Source organism: Cydia splendana, chromosome 2, assembly GCF_910591565.1.
Source record: "Cydia splendana chromosome 2, ilCydSple1.2, whole genome shotgun sequence".
NCBI classification, from domain to species: Eukaryota; Metazoa; Arthropoda; class Insecta; order Lepidoptera; family Tortricidae; genus Cydia; species Cydia splendana.
Genome location: NC_085961.1, coordinates 27,731,432 through 27,747,441, shown reverse-complemented (window position 1 = coordinate 27,747,441; position 16,010 = coordinate 27,731,432). Strand labels below are relative to the sequence as shown.

General features: G+C 36.5%; 2 long non-coding RNA genes across 2 annotated transcripts; both read left to right on the top strand.

Moving 5' to 3' along the window:
* The first annotated feature begins 2,096 nt into the window (after nucleotides 1-2,096).
* On the top strand, nucleotides 2,097-3,993 carry LOC134799827 (uncharacterized). Its single transcript, XR_010145475.1, has 2 exons — nucleotides 2,097-2,393; nucleotides 3,360-3,993. It is a non-coding gene; the product is annotated as an uncharacterized LOC134799827 (long non-coding RNA).
* An 8,022-nt stretch (nucleotides 3,994-12,015) lies between these two features.
* LOC134799822 (uncharacterized) lies at nucleotides 12,016-14,493 on the top strand. Its single transcript, XR_010145473.1, has 3 exons — nucleotides 12,016-12,288; nucleotides 13,160-13,587; nucleotides 13,819-14,493. It is a non-coding gene; the product is annotated as an uncharacterized LOC134799822 (long non-coding RNA).
* Nucleotides 14,494-16,010: the final 1,517 nt, after the last annotated feature.

The window sequence follows — 16,010 nt, the reverse complement described above, 5'->3', positions numbered from 1 at the left end:
AATGTAATCGATCGATTACATTTTGACAGTTCGCAATAGTATCGAAACGTACGTACACTAGTTGTAAACATCGGGATGTCAAAAATTACGATAATATTGATATTGTTACCAAACAAATTATTAAAAAATACTCGTCGTGTGTATGATTACTTTAGTTTTTCTATGTTAATACTATGAAGCACAAAACATCAACAATATCGGCGTATTATCAAAGTGAAACTTGGCATAACCTAAAAATGTAGTGTAAGTTTGTGTTAAAATTTCGTGTTTTGTGAATTATTTCTAGTGTATTGTGATGAAAATGCAAGTGAATCTGTTTTTGTGATGTCGTAATGTGTTAGTGTTGCCTATGAAATGGATTGCCAGTGAGTAGCGGGGCTGCTTTGGTAAGTACATAGATAATAACAAAGCTTCTATTTCCCTGAGATAGCTTTTTGGCGCCATCTCACAATTACTAGGATATTTGATGAATTTATAAGGTTATAGCTCATAGGAGAGATTCCATAAAGTATTCTTTCTTATGTGATTTTCTAAGTTTGCCTCTTTCTTTTTCTATATTCAACAGCAGTTGGTAAACCCCAAAAAGTGAATGTATTCACTATATTGGGTATGGTATGAGCTGTAATATAATTGATTATGTCTTATGATTCCTAGCTAGCTTTGATATAAATATGTTAAATTGATAACATTGGTTACAATGTACATTTGTTCTTACGGTACGGAGCAGCCAAGATTTGTGTTAATGTTGTGAACCTGTTTTGTATGTTCTATATTGAGTAAGTCAATTCTGTTTCTTTTATTATGTGTTATGTGGGTTTTATTTTTCAGTTCGGTTAAACTAGGATTAAATAAGTCATTTAATTTTATTAACTATTAATATTTTTTTCTTGCTGCCCTTTGAATGTTCTATTGAATAATATTTTTGTCTAGGTACAGTTATTCTTCCCTGCTATTTTATTTTATTACAATTTAGATGTGTTGCAAATTATTTTGTTAAATATATTGAATTGTGTTATTTTAAGCGCAATGTCTGTTGTGCTTAAAAACCATGAAATACAAACATGTATAATTATAATATCATATAGGTATACCCATCAAAATTAGGCCCATAATATTAATAAATAATAATCAACTAAAAAGTATTTTATTGTATTCATATAAGAAATGTCTATTTTTTTTAACATGGTATTAAAATATGTGCACACTCTCAAAAGTCCTAAAGAATCGGCTGATACTATAGTACATTGTAGGAGAGGACGGAAAACCGCTAAAAGATGGACGAGTCGTTTGAGGGCCGACACGTTAGTGGAGGCCCTAAATAATACGAGTCCATCTTTAGCGTTTCCGGCCGAGGCATTACATAGTGCTTTTTACGACTACTGCGAGGAAATAAGAAAACATTTGCATAACTATAAGTACTAGCCCGCGATTTCTCTGGTAGCAAATTACTAGCCACTGCCTGTGCTGTCTTTTGAATTTCGGTAGGCGTCAGTGTAAGAATATCATTTTCTTCACTAGAAGAACTCATTTTTATAGCGAGCGTAGATACGTGTTTCTTGTATTTTTTAGTCAAACACAATTTACACTATCCAAGTCAGTAAGTATTTTCAAATCCCGCCTTTTTTACTTTTTTTATCACTTTTAAGAGGCGTTTTTCTGTTATTTGCTTCATACCGACTCTAAACTTAGAAGCGTTTTTGTTAAAAAAAACCACAAACAGCTACAAAAGTAAAAAACGCCTTAAGCGTGAACTGAATGGATAATTGTTAAAAAAAAATGAACTGAATGGTTTTGACATTTCTTTTTTTTTTTCAAACAAGAAATTGGTCCTATAAATAACTTAATTTTATTTTTGAAGGAAAAAGTTGCGCCGAAAAAGACCTTTTATTGATTTTTATGTTTTAAATGATACTCATTGCTGTAGCGAACTGTCACCAATGACAGATGATGATAACAATGAAACATTGTAGTAGTGGTGGTTCAGGTGCTACAGCTATTGCCTACTTTCCAGCTTGGTTTTAGACCATCTATTGCCACATTTCCGAACAGTGGCGTGAAAAAGGTATATTATGGATATGGTTTAAGTAAGCTTCTTTCTGTTAAGCTTTATGGTTTTATATTATTTTTATTTTCATTGCGATTAGATATTTTCTGAAGCTTCATTGTCTTCTAGGACCAATTTATCTACCAAGCAGAAAAGGTAAAAATAATCTGCTCCTCTATAACAGCCATACATACAGTCGTGGAGTTCTCGGGAACTACTACTGCTCCAAAAGAACCGTGATGAAGTGTAAAGCAAAGGTGAAATTGGATGAAATGAATAATATTGTACTGGTGGAAGAGGGGATTCATAACCACGAACCGCCAGTGTTTCACATCAGCAACAACGGAGAGTATGTACCTATCAAGTAAAACATATGACTATGTGCATATTTAGATGACTGGAACAACCGATACATTTATCTGGCGGTCTAGCATGAGTTGCGTTCTCGCGCGCGAGTCCACACTTGAAATCGCGCTAGAATCGCTAGATGTATGGTATGGAGTCGCGCGCGTAACGCAATTCATGCTAGCAGGTCTGAATTAAATTTGCACTATGTCAATGTGTACAGGAACGTCAGGAACAACCTATCAGTATTTGAGCGTTTCTTTTATTTTTTGCCATTTTTGCCACTTTTGTGTTATTTCTAGTCAGGATCGCGAGCTTTTCATCCTTATAGGAGAAAAATGGTGTCCTAAAATTTCCATACATTTTTCAAACTTTCCTTTTTGTTACCGCCATACAAAGTATATGAGGAAATGGTAACACAATAGGAAAAAAGCTCTGGGACATTTTTTTATCCCATTAGGATCGAAATAGCTCATGATTCTGAGTAGAAATAACACAAAAGTGGCAAAAAAGGTCACAATATAGAAAAATGCCAAAAAATATAAGAAACGCTCATTTAGGCTCAGTTTCATTGGTGTATTAGGGCCCGAATGCGGGATAGGTATAGGTAAGGAAGATGCATGCCATACGGCCCGCGTTCGGGGAATCGTTTTCTTTGATTGGTCGATGGGACCCGCATGCGGGGTGCGGAAGATTTCCATAACGTATCACATGACTAGTTTCACTAGTCCGACAGAGTTCTCAACCAGTTAAAATTGAACCTTTACAGTTAAAAAAAGAGGTGATACCATACCAATGTGCAGTTCTGTCGCTGTTGGTGTTACTTATAAGTATTACAGCACTGATATAAATTTAATATATGTTTATTACAAAAACTCATTTATGCGTTTTTCTAACATCACTGCAGCCGGTTCTGTGTAATACAGCTCCCTGAGTTGATTTCTTTTGCTAAAACCCCTTTTCCTTTTAGGGCCCATCTTTCTAACCACTAGAAGAAACAAGAGGATTCTCCTATACCAAGGGTTCACATACAGCCGCGTCAACCCAGGGCAATACTGCTGTTCCAAACGCCTCGTGCTTAAGTGTAAAGCAAAAATGAAGTTGGATGAAATTAGTACTGTAATACTTGATGAAGAGTTAACGCATAACCATCAACCGCCTCTGTTTCACATTAGCAAAGATGGAGAGTATATACCCATCACCTAATTCTTTGCATGTTCTTTGTAAAAAAATATTATTAAAACGTGTATAAAGATCAGGTCATATCGGCGTAGGGTTACCAGATGTCAGGATCTTACATAAATCCAAAACAAATCAAATTTAAACAATGAATCAAGCTTACATAGATATCGCTTAATATAAATCCAAAACAAATCAAATTTAAACAATGTATCAAGCTTAGCTGTAGTGAGTTGTGGGCCAAGATCGCCACAGAGTGGCAGCCCAGCTCAAAACGAGGATTTGGCAGACCACGTCGGCGATGGCGAGACGAGTTAGACTCCTTTTTAAAGGAATGGCCAGAGACTGCACAGGATCGGGAAGACTGGAAAAAGTGGGGGGAGGCCTTTGCCCAGCAGTGGGACATTATAGGCTCCCAATAATAATAATCAAGCTTACATAGATATCGCTTACGGTTACCACCCTCCCCCGTCACCGATATGAGCGTCAGGAAAAATGTTCGCAAATCAGGAATTTTGTCACGAAATCCCACATTTCGATCTGGTAACCCTATACCGGCGTCAGTATTTGCGTGACTTGCAGACGGAGATGTGGTGCATATACGCAATTACGCATTGAGTGTGTAGCGTGTACTGGCCTCGAACAAGACTCTTAGCTGACCATTGAAAAACAAAGACAAGTTTAATGGTCAACTAAAAGTGCCGGAGAAATTCGTATTTGCGTTAACAAGGAAAAGTAAAGTTGCTTGTAACCATAACGTTCGACAATCGCTAGTTAAAAGTCTTTCGCTGTGAGTTAAGTTTTTATTAAATTACCGACGAATTAGTATAAATTGTATAAGTGTATTTAATCCATAATTACAAAACTACAACAAACAATACCTGTATGGCTCATTAAAGTATTTACCTTTCTCTACTAGCTTCACAGACAAAAGATTAACAAACAAATTTGATTGTGGCACGGCTATATCCGAACTGTGGAGATATATCAAACAAATCAAGATTAGTCGATGGCAGATACTTTCGGAGATATTGATGCTGTCTTTATTTATAACAGAAGGGGGTTTGGTATGGACATCTCACCTCACATTTACCTTGTACTTAGACGAATGCATCATTATGAAATAAATATGTTTGCATAATAATATTTCTCTTTTAGGACCAGTCTTTTTACCAAGCGGGAAAGGTAAAAATAATGTGCTACTGTACAACAATTATACATATAGCCGTAGACGTCCGGGCCAATACTGCTGTTTCAAAAGATCTGCGTTAAATTGTAAAGCTAAAGTGAAATTAGACGAAATTAAATGCATTATACTTGAAGCGGACGAAATTCATTATCATGATCCGCCAAATATTAAATATGGAGAATACATACCTTTTAAGTCAAGTTACATGAGCTAAATTGTGTATAAGATTTTTAATGATTTTTAAAAATTATATTAGAAATAAACACTATCAAGATGAACACAGTATGTAGAGTCCGTTCGGAAAGAGAAGAGTCGTGGATTGTATTTTGCCCTGCTTCTCTTCTTCTTTTTCCGCACAGACACATTTTTTTTATTTTTCTACATGTTGGGCATAACTACCAGGTAGATATATGTCGTGGCCAGATCATAAATTTGATCACTTCATGATAGGGTTGGTGGTTTGTATCGTAGGTATTAGGGCTTGCAATCCGGATATCCGGATAACCGTTTTATATGGATATCCGACCAATTTACTATCCGGATTTAGAAGAGGTTGATATCCGGATAAAACGAATAATTCGAATACCATTTATGACAAAAATATCATTCAAATTTTTAAGAAAACTATTTCAAAAACGTTGGAAATTATAACATAAACGATGTCGTTTGATTTATTTATTTATTTAGATACATTTTTACGATATAAAAACTGATTATTTAAGTATTTCTCCTTGATTGTCGTCTACTCTCTTATTTTTTTTAAATATTTGGGAACAATCTCATGCAGATCGACCTAGCTCCGTAAAAAGTAACAAGTAACTTTGAATGTACTTGTACCGTGTTCCTGTCAAACGCGCTGCGCTGCATTATTGTTAGCGTCTGAATACATTTATTTAATTACACAAACGGGTCTACCGCGATATAATTTCACCAATGACAGATGATGATAACAATGAAACATTGTAGTAGTGGTGGTTCAGGTGCTACAGCTATTGCCTACTTTCCAGCTTGGTTTTAGACCATCTATTGCCACATTTCCGAACAGTGGCGTGAAAAAGGTATATTATGGATATGGTTTAAGTAAGCTTCTTTCTGTTAAGCTTTATGGTTTTATATTATTTTTATTTTCATTGCGATTAGATATTTTCTGAAGCTTCATTGTCTTCTAGGACCAATTTATCTACCAAGCAGAAAAGGTAAAAATAATCTGCTCCTCTATAACAGCCATACATACAGTCGTGGAGTTCTCGGGAACTACTACTGCTCCAAAAGAACCGTGATGAAGTGTAAAGCAAAGGTGAAATTGGATGAAATGAATAATATTGTACTGGTGGAAGAGGGGATTCATAACCACGAACCGCCAGTGTTTCACATCAGCAACAACGGAGAGTATGTACCTATCAAGTAAAACATATGACTATGTGCATATTTAGATGACTGGAACAACCGATACATTTATCTGGCGGTCTAGCATGAGTTGCGTTCTCGCGCGCGAGTCCACACTTGAAATCGCGCTAGAATCGCTAGATGTATGGTATGGAGTCGCGCGCGTAACGCAATTCATGCTAGCAGGTCTGAATTAAATTTGCACTATGTCAATGTGTACAGGAACGTCAGGAACAACCTATCAGTATTTGAGCGTTTCTTTTATTTTTTGCCATTTTTGCCACTTTTGTGTTATTTCTAGTCAGGATCGCGAGCTTTTCATCCTTATAGGAGAAAAATGGTGTCCTAAAATTTCCATACATTTTTCAAACTTTCCTTTTTGTTACCGCCATACAAAGTATATGAGGAAATGGTAACACAATAGGAAAAAAGCTCTGGGACATTTTTTTATCCCATTAGGATCGAAATAGCTCATGATTCTGAGTAGAAATAACACAAAAGTGGCAAAAAAGGTCACAATATAGAAAAATGCCAAAAAATATAAGAAACGCTCATTTAGGCTCAGTTTCATTGGTGTATTAGGGCCCGAATGCGGGATAGGTATAGGTAAGGAAGATGCATGCCATACGGCCCGCGTTCGGGGAATCGTTTTCTTTGATTGGTCGATGGGACCCGCATGCGGGGTGCGGAAGATTTCCATAACGTATCACATGACTAGTTTCACTAGTCCGACAGAGTTCTCAACCAGTTAAAATTGAACCTTTACAGTTAAAAAAAGAGGTGATACCATACCAATGTGCAGTTCTGTCGCTGTTGGTGTTACTTATAAGTATTACAGCACTGATATAAATTTAATATATGTTTATTACAAAAACTCATTTATGCGTTTTTCTAACATCACTGCAGCCGGTTCTGTGTAATACAGCTCCCTGAGTTGATTTCTTTTGCTAAAACCCCTTTTCCTTTTAGGGCCCATCTTTCTAACCACTAGAAGAAACAAGAGGATTCTCCTATACCAAGGGTTCACATACAGCCGCGTCAACCCAGGGCAATACTGCTGTTCCAAACGCCTCGTGCTTAAGTGTAAAGCAAAAATGAAGTTGGATGAAATTAGTACTGTAATACTTGATGAAGAGTTAACGCATAACCATCAACCGCCTCTGTTTCACATTAGCAAAGATGGAGAGTATATACCCATCACCTAATTCTTTGCATGTTCTTTGTAAAAAAATATTATTAAAACGTGTATAAAGATCAGGTCATATCGGCGTAGGGTTACCAGATGTCAGGATCTTACATAAATCCAAAACAAATCAAATTTAAAGAATGAATCAAGCTTACATAGATATCGCTTAATATAAATCCAAAACAAATCAAATTTAAACAATGTATCAAGCTTAGCTGTAGTGAGTTGTGGGCCAAGATCGCCACAGAGTGGCAGCCCAGCTCAAAACGAGGATTTGGCAGACCACGTCGGCGATGGCGAGACGAGTTAGACTCCTTTTTAAAGGAATGGCCAGAGACTGCACAGGATCGGGAAGACTGGAAAAAGTGGGGGGAGGCCTTTGCCCAGCAGTGGGACATTATAGGCTCCCAATAATAATAATCAAGCTTACATAGATATCGCTTACGGTTACCACCCTCCCCCGTCACCGATATGAGCGTCAGGAAAAATGTTCGCAAATCAGGAATTTTGTCACGAAATCCCACATTTCGATCTGGTAACCCTATACCGGCGTCAGTATTTGCGTGACTTGCAGACGGAGATGTGGTGCATATACGCAATTACGCATTGAGTGTGTAGCGTGTACTGGCCTCGAACAAGACTCTTAGCTGACCATTGAAAAACAAAGACAAGTTTAATGGTCAACTAAAAGTGCCGGAGAAATTCGTATTTGCGTTAACAAGGAAAAGTAAAGTTGCTTGTAACCATAACGTTCGACAATCGCTAGTTAAAAGTCTTTCGCTGTGAGTTAAGTTTTTATTAAATTACCGACGAATTAGTATAAATTGTATAAGTGTATTTAATCCATAATTACAAAACTACAACAAACAATACCTGTATGGCTCATTAAAGTATTTACCTTTCTCTACTAGCTTCACAGACAAAAGATTAACAAACAAATTTGATTGTGGCACGGCTATATCCGAACTGTGGAGATATATCAAACAAATCAAGATTAGTCGATGGCAGATACTTTCGGAGATATTGATGCTGTCTTTATTTATAACAGAAGGGGGTTTGGTATGGACATCTCACCTCACATTTACCTTGTACTTAGACGAATGCATCATTATGAAATAAATATGTTTGCATAATAATATTTCTCTTTTAGGACCAGTCTTTTTACCAAGCGGGAAAGGTAAAAATAATGTGCTACTGTACAACAATTATACATATAGCCGTAGACGTCCGGGCCAATACTGCTGTTTCAAAAGATCTGCGTTAAATTGTAAAGCTAAAGTGAAATTAGACGAAATTAAATGCATTATACTTGAAGCGGACGAAATTCATTATCATGATCCGCCAAATATTAAATATGGAGAATACATACCTTTTAAGTCAAGTTACATGAGCTAAATTGTGTATAAGATTTTTAATGATTTTTAAAAATTATATTAGAAATAAACACTATCAAGATGAACACAGTATGTAGAGTCCGTTCGGAAAGAGAAGAGTCGTGGATTGTATTTTGCCCTGCTTCTCTTCTTCTTTTTCCGCACAGACACATTTTTTTTATTTTTCTACATGTTGGGCATAACTACCAGGTAGATATATGTCGTGGCCAGATCATAAATTTGATCACTTCATGATAGGGTTGGTGGTTTGTATCGTAGGTATTAGGGCTTGCAATCCGGATATCCGGATAACCGTTTTATATGGATATCCGACCAATTTACTATCCGGATTTAGAAGAGGTTGATATCCGGATAAAACGAATAATTCGAATACCATTTATGACAAAAATATCATTCAAATTTTTAAGAAAACTATTTCAAAAACGTTGGAAATTATAACATAAACGATGTCGTTTGATTTATTTATTTATTTAGATACATTTTTACGATATAAAAACTGATTATTTAAGTATTTCTCCTTGATTGTCGTCTACTCTCTTATTTTTTTTAAATATTTGGGAACAATCTCATGCAGATCGACCTAGCTCCGTAAAAAGTAACAAGTAACTTTGAATGTACTTGTACCGTGTTCCTGTCAAACGCGCTGCGCTGCATTATTGTTAGCGTCTGAATACATTTATTTAATTACACAAACGGGTCTACCGCGATATAATTTCAGCGCGACGTTTCAGCTGAGTGTCTTTCCGTGACCACAGCTGGTGCAACTCAGCTGAAACGTCGGAATTAAAGGTAAAAACAATGAAATTATATCGCGGTAGACCCGTTTGTGTAATTAAATATCTGAATACATTGTTAATAACGTGCGAAAAGAACTAAAATGGGTCCAACGGAGGAGAACTTTGGTTGATATTGAACTGCCGAACGAGATGCAGTAGCTGTTCAGATATGATAAGAAAGTTTTAGCATTCTGCATTTGAATAAATCTGTAATGAAAGCCTTGATTGACCTTAAATGCAATGTAATATCTCAGCAGTTAGAAGACGTAATCGATTCTCTAAATATCATCAAAACCACGGCCAGTATATATCAATAAGACGCCAATTTCTTAACTGAAGAAGAGTTTGACCATAATTATATAATTCATGGTTGTAAAATTTTAATGAATTAAACGTCAAATATCTTGTGACCATCTGAAGTCACTTATGAAATGAATTTCGCAGCGCAGGGTGCCAATATTAAGCGGAGGGTTGAACTATCTCCATAAACTATAGTGTTAAAAATAAAATTTGCCGAAGGTTGATTGTCATGTCACTGTAAAGCTTCAGAGAAAATTTTACCAAGTAAAATTTAGACAACAAAATTTCGACGAAAAGGTAGATCTCCTAAAAATACCTTAGCATTTGCTGTTACGCAACCTTTTATACGTAAAATTTGATTCTATTACATTTTTTTATAAAGTTCGTGTGAGTTTTGTTAAATAAAAAGCAAGTATTCGAATTATCGGTTTTATCCGGATATCCGGATAGTAAAATTATAAATATTCGAAATATCCGGATACAAAAAATAGACGGATAATGCAAGCTCTAGTAGGTATAGGGTAATTGGCCACCCTAAACTAAAAATGAATTCTATACACATAAACAGAATTCATTTTGTATAAGGCGGCTAGTTATTGAAGGCTGGCCAGTTATTGAAACCTTATACTAAAATGAATTCTGTTTATTGGTGACTGTTGAGGTTTAGTTTAGGGTGGCCAATTACTAACAGTGGCCAGTTACTGGCGATGGCGAATGACCCTACTTCAAATATGTATGTTTTTTTGTCTTAGGACCCATCTTTGTACCGACTAGAAGAGGTCATAGCCTATTATTTTTAAACGGCCACACATACAGCCGCCAAATTCCTGGCTTATACTGTTGCTCCAAGAAGCGCGTGGGTAGATGTAAAGCGACGGTGAAAATGAATGAGGACAGTAATGTGATAGTTGGAGTACGAGATATACACAATCATGAAGTTCCTGAATTGAATCTGGTGAAAACTAAAGACGGGAAATATGTTCTTGTTAAATAGTTCAGCTTTAAAGTGTCAATCGTGTTTTGTCACGTTCGATTAGGTATATATGTCGGCGGCCGATCGTAAGATCAGGCATATCTTGAAATTCCTAGGCATATCGTGAAACGTGAAAATCTTTGACTCCTGCTCTGAGTCGACGGAGCCCCGCTACGCGGGGTCCTATTTCTGGGCAGTTTGCCCTTCGGGCATCTGAAGCAACCTAACGAATCTATCCTACCGATCTATTGAGTTAATGTGACTATCGTCAAAACATTACACAGGAACATTACGATCTGCCTGATCTTACGATCGGCCGCCGACATATACATGGCTTTAATTTAAAAAAAGTTGTAGAGTCGGACTAAGCTAACTCTGCATCGCATGTGCAAAGACAAAGTGTGGCATTAAAACATTCCATGACACTCCACAGTCCACAGTCTGTTCTGTTCAAGTCGGTGCAAAGTTAGCTTAGACGGGTCCTAGTCCTAGGTATTATAACACGGTAAAGTCTTTTTCACCACACCAGCTCGGAAAGGCTTACTTTGCACTTCAAAAACTGATAGCAAAGATGCATTTTATTCACTTGTGAGGCAAAGTAATCAAATGCAAATTTTGAGTTATTTTCTTATGTTTGCTGGTAGAATTGACTTTTAAATGATGATTTCGGATGATAAATATTTAATAACATTCATTTGGATTTGATTGTGTTTGATAGGTATTTTACATTCAATATTTGCTTCGGGTTGGTGTAGTGAAAAATTTTGTGTTTCAGTCGGCGGCAAATTTTGCTTGCTTTGAAACCCTCGCCACGCTCAAGATTCCAATTTTTCGAACCACTCGCTATGCTCGTGGTTCACTTTTGGAATCTTTCGCTTGCTCAGGTATCAATATTAGCACGAGCGGTTAAACAATAACTTTGCCCCCTTGTAAAACAAATAACTATTATAGCCACACGTTCGCAAATGTCAGTTTACTTTTTCTAATTCTAAATACGAGATTAGTTCTAAATAAACTTGTTAACATACGAAGAAGGTAAAAAGGTAATCACCTCACCATTGTAATATTTAATTTATCCATTTTTTTGTATGAATACATTGTTTTCATGACATTGAATAGATTTATTTTTTACAAAATTGTATCTCAAGTCGATGAACTTAATCCTTTATGTTTTTACCCTACCCCTATTTCCAGATTAACGTTTCGATAAAATACCTTATCGAACACACATTCAATTCACTCAAGTTTCAATAATTCTACTCAGTTTTTCATGATTTATTTATAGAGGCCCAATTTATCGCCACACACAGAGGCAATCTTCTCCTACTCAACGGTTACACGTACAGCGTGAAGGGTCGCGGGAACTATTTCTGCTCGAAGAAGCAGACGTTGAAATGTACATCTAAAGTGAAATTGGATGAAAACAATCGCATCATTTATTTGCAAGAAACGCATCAGCATAAACCGCCTAACATACACCAGACCAAAGACGGGAATTATATATTTCTTTAGTTATGTTATAAATAATTTTGGTAATTTTGTACAAGAATAGGCCAGGTCATGATGTCATTTTAAATATATTAAATCGAGTCACTCACGTTCACGGTCATGTTGAGCAACCATCGACTTTATAAACGTGAGCACAGAATAAATAATATTACTAGGTACAGAAGACTCACTCTCTAACAAAACGCGTCTGTTACGATCAGGACAGATATGACCGCTAGGTGGCGCGCGGCTTATGGCTAGCCACCAAAATTGGTGTGGAACGAATGTACTTTTAGCTACCTGTAGCAAAGCGACGAAATCGCGGAGTGAGCCACGCTTGACGTGAGTGACCCAGTTTAAATTAATATGTCAGTGTCTTACAAAAGTTTTGTTACTAAAATAGGTCATGTCAATTAGTACGTATATAAATGTTTTTTTTTCATGTGGACCACCTGCATATTATTAAAATGTCAAAATATATAAGTATTTACACATTAACCATTTTTATTATTAATGTAAAATTCTAGTACTGTCTGAACATCCTTAAAGGCCTGGCCAAACAGCCGGCGCGACGCAGCGCCGCGTGATGGCGACGCGATGCCTGTTCAAACAGGGCGCGCGCGGATCGCGCCGGCCTCACGCTCTCAACACGCCCTCATCGCGCAAGGGGCCGCGCGGCGCGGGGCGCGACAGAAGCGGGGCGTGATACCGGCGGGACGCAATCTGTTTGACGTCGGTAACCTGTCAGCACGTGCATGCTGCGCCGCGCCGGCTGTTTGGCCAGGCCTTAAAAATAGCTTAAATGAAGTATGCACCGTAATAGCATTGTAGTTCAACATTTTATATTTTTTCTAGTTTCTCTTACCTATAGGTAATAGATAAATTTGAATCGTTTTCAGAAATCCTGAGTGAAACGAGCGATGAAGAGGGACTTTTACCCACAGATGACTTAAAAGGAACAGCGAAGGACCCCGAACTAACTTTCCTCCCGGAGAAATCTAAAGAAAAATATTTAAAAGCGTACGAGAATTTCAATAAATGGCGACTTGAAAATAGTGAAAACACTTTATCGGAAACTGTACTATTATCGTATTTTATGCAGTTGTCTCACACGAAGCAACCACCCACAATGTGGAGTATTTACTCGATGCTGAAAGCCACGATAAAAACCAAGGAAGACGTGCATATTGAGGATTATAAAGAGCTCGTAACATTTTTGAAAGGAATGGCAGTAGGACACAACCCGAAAAAGTCCAAGATATTTACATCAGCTGACATAGATAGATTTATAAATGAAGCTCCGGACAAAATATATCTTGGTGCAAAAGTAAGTGGTTTTTAAAATTTTATAAAGTAATGAAATGAAAAGAAAATGTTATTTATAATAGCCCACTCCTTTGTCCGAGTAAAATTTGCCAAACCACGTTAAACTTCCTAACCTTCTGCTCTCAAAGTTAGTAGTAAGAAAGTTCAGTAGTTAAAAAGTTCTTTTGTTTGTAATGTATGTCTTATTCGTTTATAATTTTAAATTACTTACTCATATGTATTTTTATTGCAGGTCATACTCATATTGGGAATAAACGGAGGATGCCGTACGAATGAACTTCTGAACCTTACCGTCGATGGGATCGAAAAACATTCAGAAACCCTGTTATTAATAAAATTGCCAAAGACAAGTAATAACAGATCTTTTGTCGTTCGTGAGGAATATGTACAGATCGTTGAGCAGTATAAATCTTTACGGCCACCCAATACAAAGACCGACCGATTCTTCTTGCAGTATCACAAGGGCAAGTGTTCAAGACAGCCAATGGGTATTAATAAGATAGGCGGGATACCGCGAGACATCGCAAAGTATTTGAAACTTCCAGACCCTCAGCTTTACAATGGCCATTGTTTTAGGCGAACGTCGGCCACGCTTTTAGCAGATTCGGGGGCGGATCTCTGCTTATTAAAACACCATGATGATACCCGTCCGGGTACATCTAGAGAAACAACCGAAAGTCGGCCTATGTCGAAAATCTGGGTCTGTATTGACCCCCCAAAAACTTAAATTTCGGTTATGTTCGCGAATAAAGGTAACAGTCAGGTTACTAGTGTCGCAGCATTATTGTAGCAACATTACTGCTGCAGCGGTAACGCTGTTATTGAAAATTTCCTTGGTTAAACTAGTGACGGATTGAACGTTCTTATTCGTTCCATCCTCATCCGAATGCCACCTTAACATTCTTCCTCATAATTATGGATCTATATCTGAATCCCTAAAATCTTTTCTCCTATCTTTGCATTCCCTAATATTGTTTGTCATAATGATCAGATGTCCTAACGCGAGTATTCCCTAATTTTGGTTTACCTATTATCGAATGGGCGATTTTTTTTGTCCTAATATCTTTTTCCCTAATGACACTTTCCATATTGAGTATTTATCCTAATGTTATGTAGCATAATTATTTTTTTGCCTAATTATTGTTAGGCCTAAAAATTATATATCCTAACCATCATGTTACCTAATTTCACTTAGCCTATCGTTGCTTGACCTAACACTCGTATGCCCTAATTTTGATTTCCCTATTGCGTTTCGTTTTTACAATGGTCGCAGTTCTAACCTAACCTAACCCACTTTTGTGACAGCAGTTCGTTTTTGCGAGGATCACAGTTCTAACCTAACCTAACCCACTTTTGTGGCAACATTTCGTTTTTACAATGGTCGCAGTTCTAACCTAACCTAACCCACTTTTGTGGCAGCAGTTCGATTTTGCGAGGGTCACGGTTCTAACCTAACCTAACCCACTTTTGTGGCAACAGTTCGTTACCATTAATTATGGAAAGTAATTGTTATGATAATTGATCAATAGGAAAAGTAACTGTTATGACGATTGATCATTAGGGTAATAGCCATTAGGTCAAAACAGTTAGAACATGTTATTTTATTCCAAACATTGTTAGGGATTTCGAAGAATATGGTAAAAAACATTAGGGATCTTGATAGTTATGGTACAAATGCTTAGGGCAAATGAGTCTTAGGCTAACCATTACATTATGGAAAATAATCGTTATGACAATTGATCGTTAGGGCATGTGCCCATTAGGACAAACCAGTTAGGGCAAGTGACTTTAGGACAAACGTTGTTAGGGATTCAGAATGACACCCATTTGGTCGAATGTATAAATTTTTGACAATGAAAGCTTTTTAATAAAAATAACCAGTAGGTTATTACAATATATCGCCACTGTACTCGTATTCCTACTATCGATACTGATATATAAGGTGCTACCTTATTAGTTGCAGATATTTATACAGCTAATAGTACTCGGTTCCTGGAGTATATTTAAGTATGAAACATTATAGCTTTTACGATGTTTTTTTAGAGAAAACTGAAAAACAAATTTGCTACATAAAACCATCCTGTTAATGTGATTATTGAATGTGAACTCATTGAACAGATTCTAGTACCTCTTTTACCTAACACCTAACTGTCTGACCACTTCATCCTAATAACCTTTTGCAGTTTTCCCGGCGAACCATAATTAAATTAATTGTTTTGCTCGGTAAATTAAATAAAAAAAAATGAAATATTCTTAATTTCTATTTAAAGTTAATTGTTTTAAAGTAAAGTAACATATGTTAAAATAATCAAAAAGTAAAGTATCATATATTAAATATATTAAACCGTCAGTGTCTCACGGAAGTTTTGTTATTAAATTTGTTATTAAAATAGGTCATGTCAATTAGTACGTATATAAATGTTG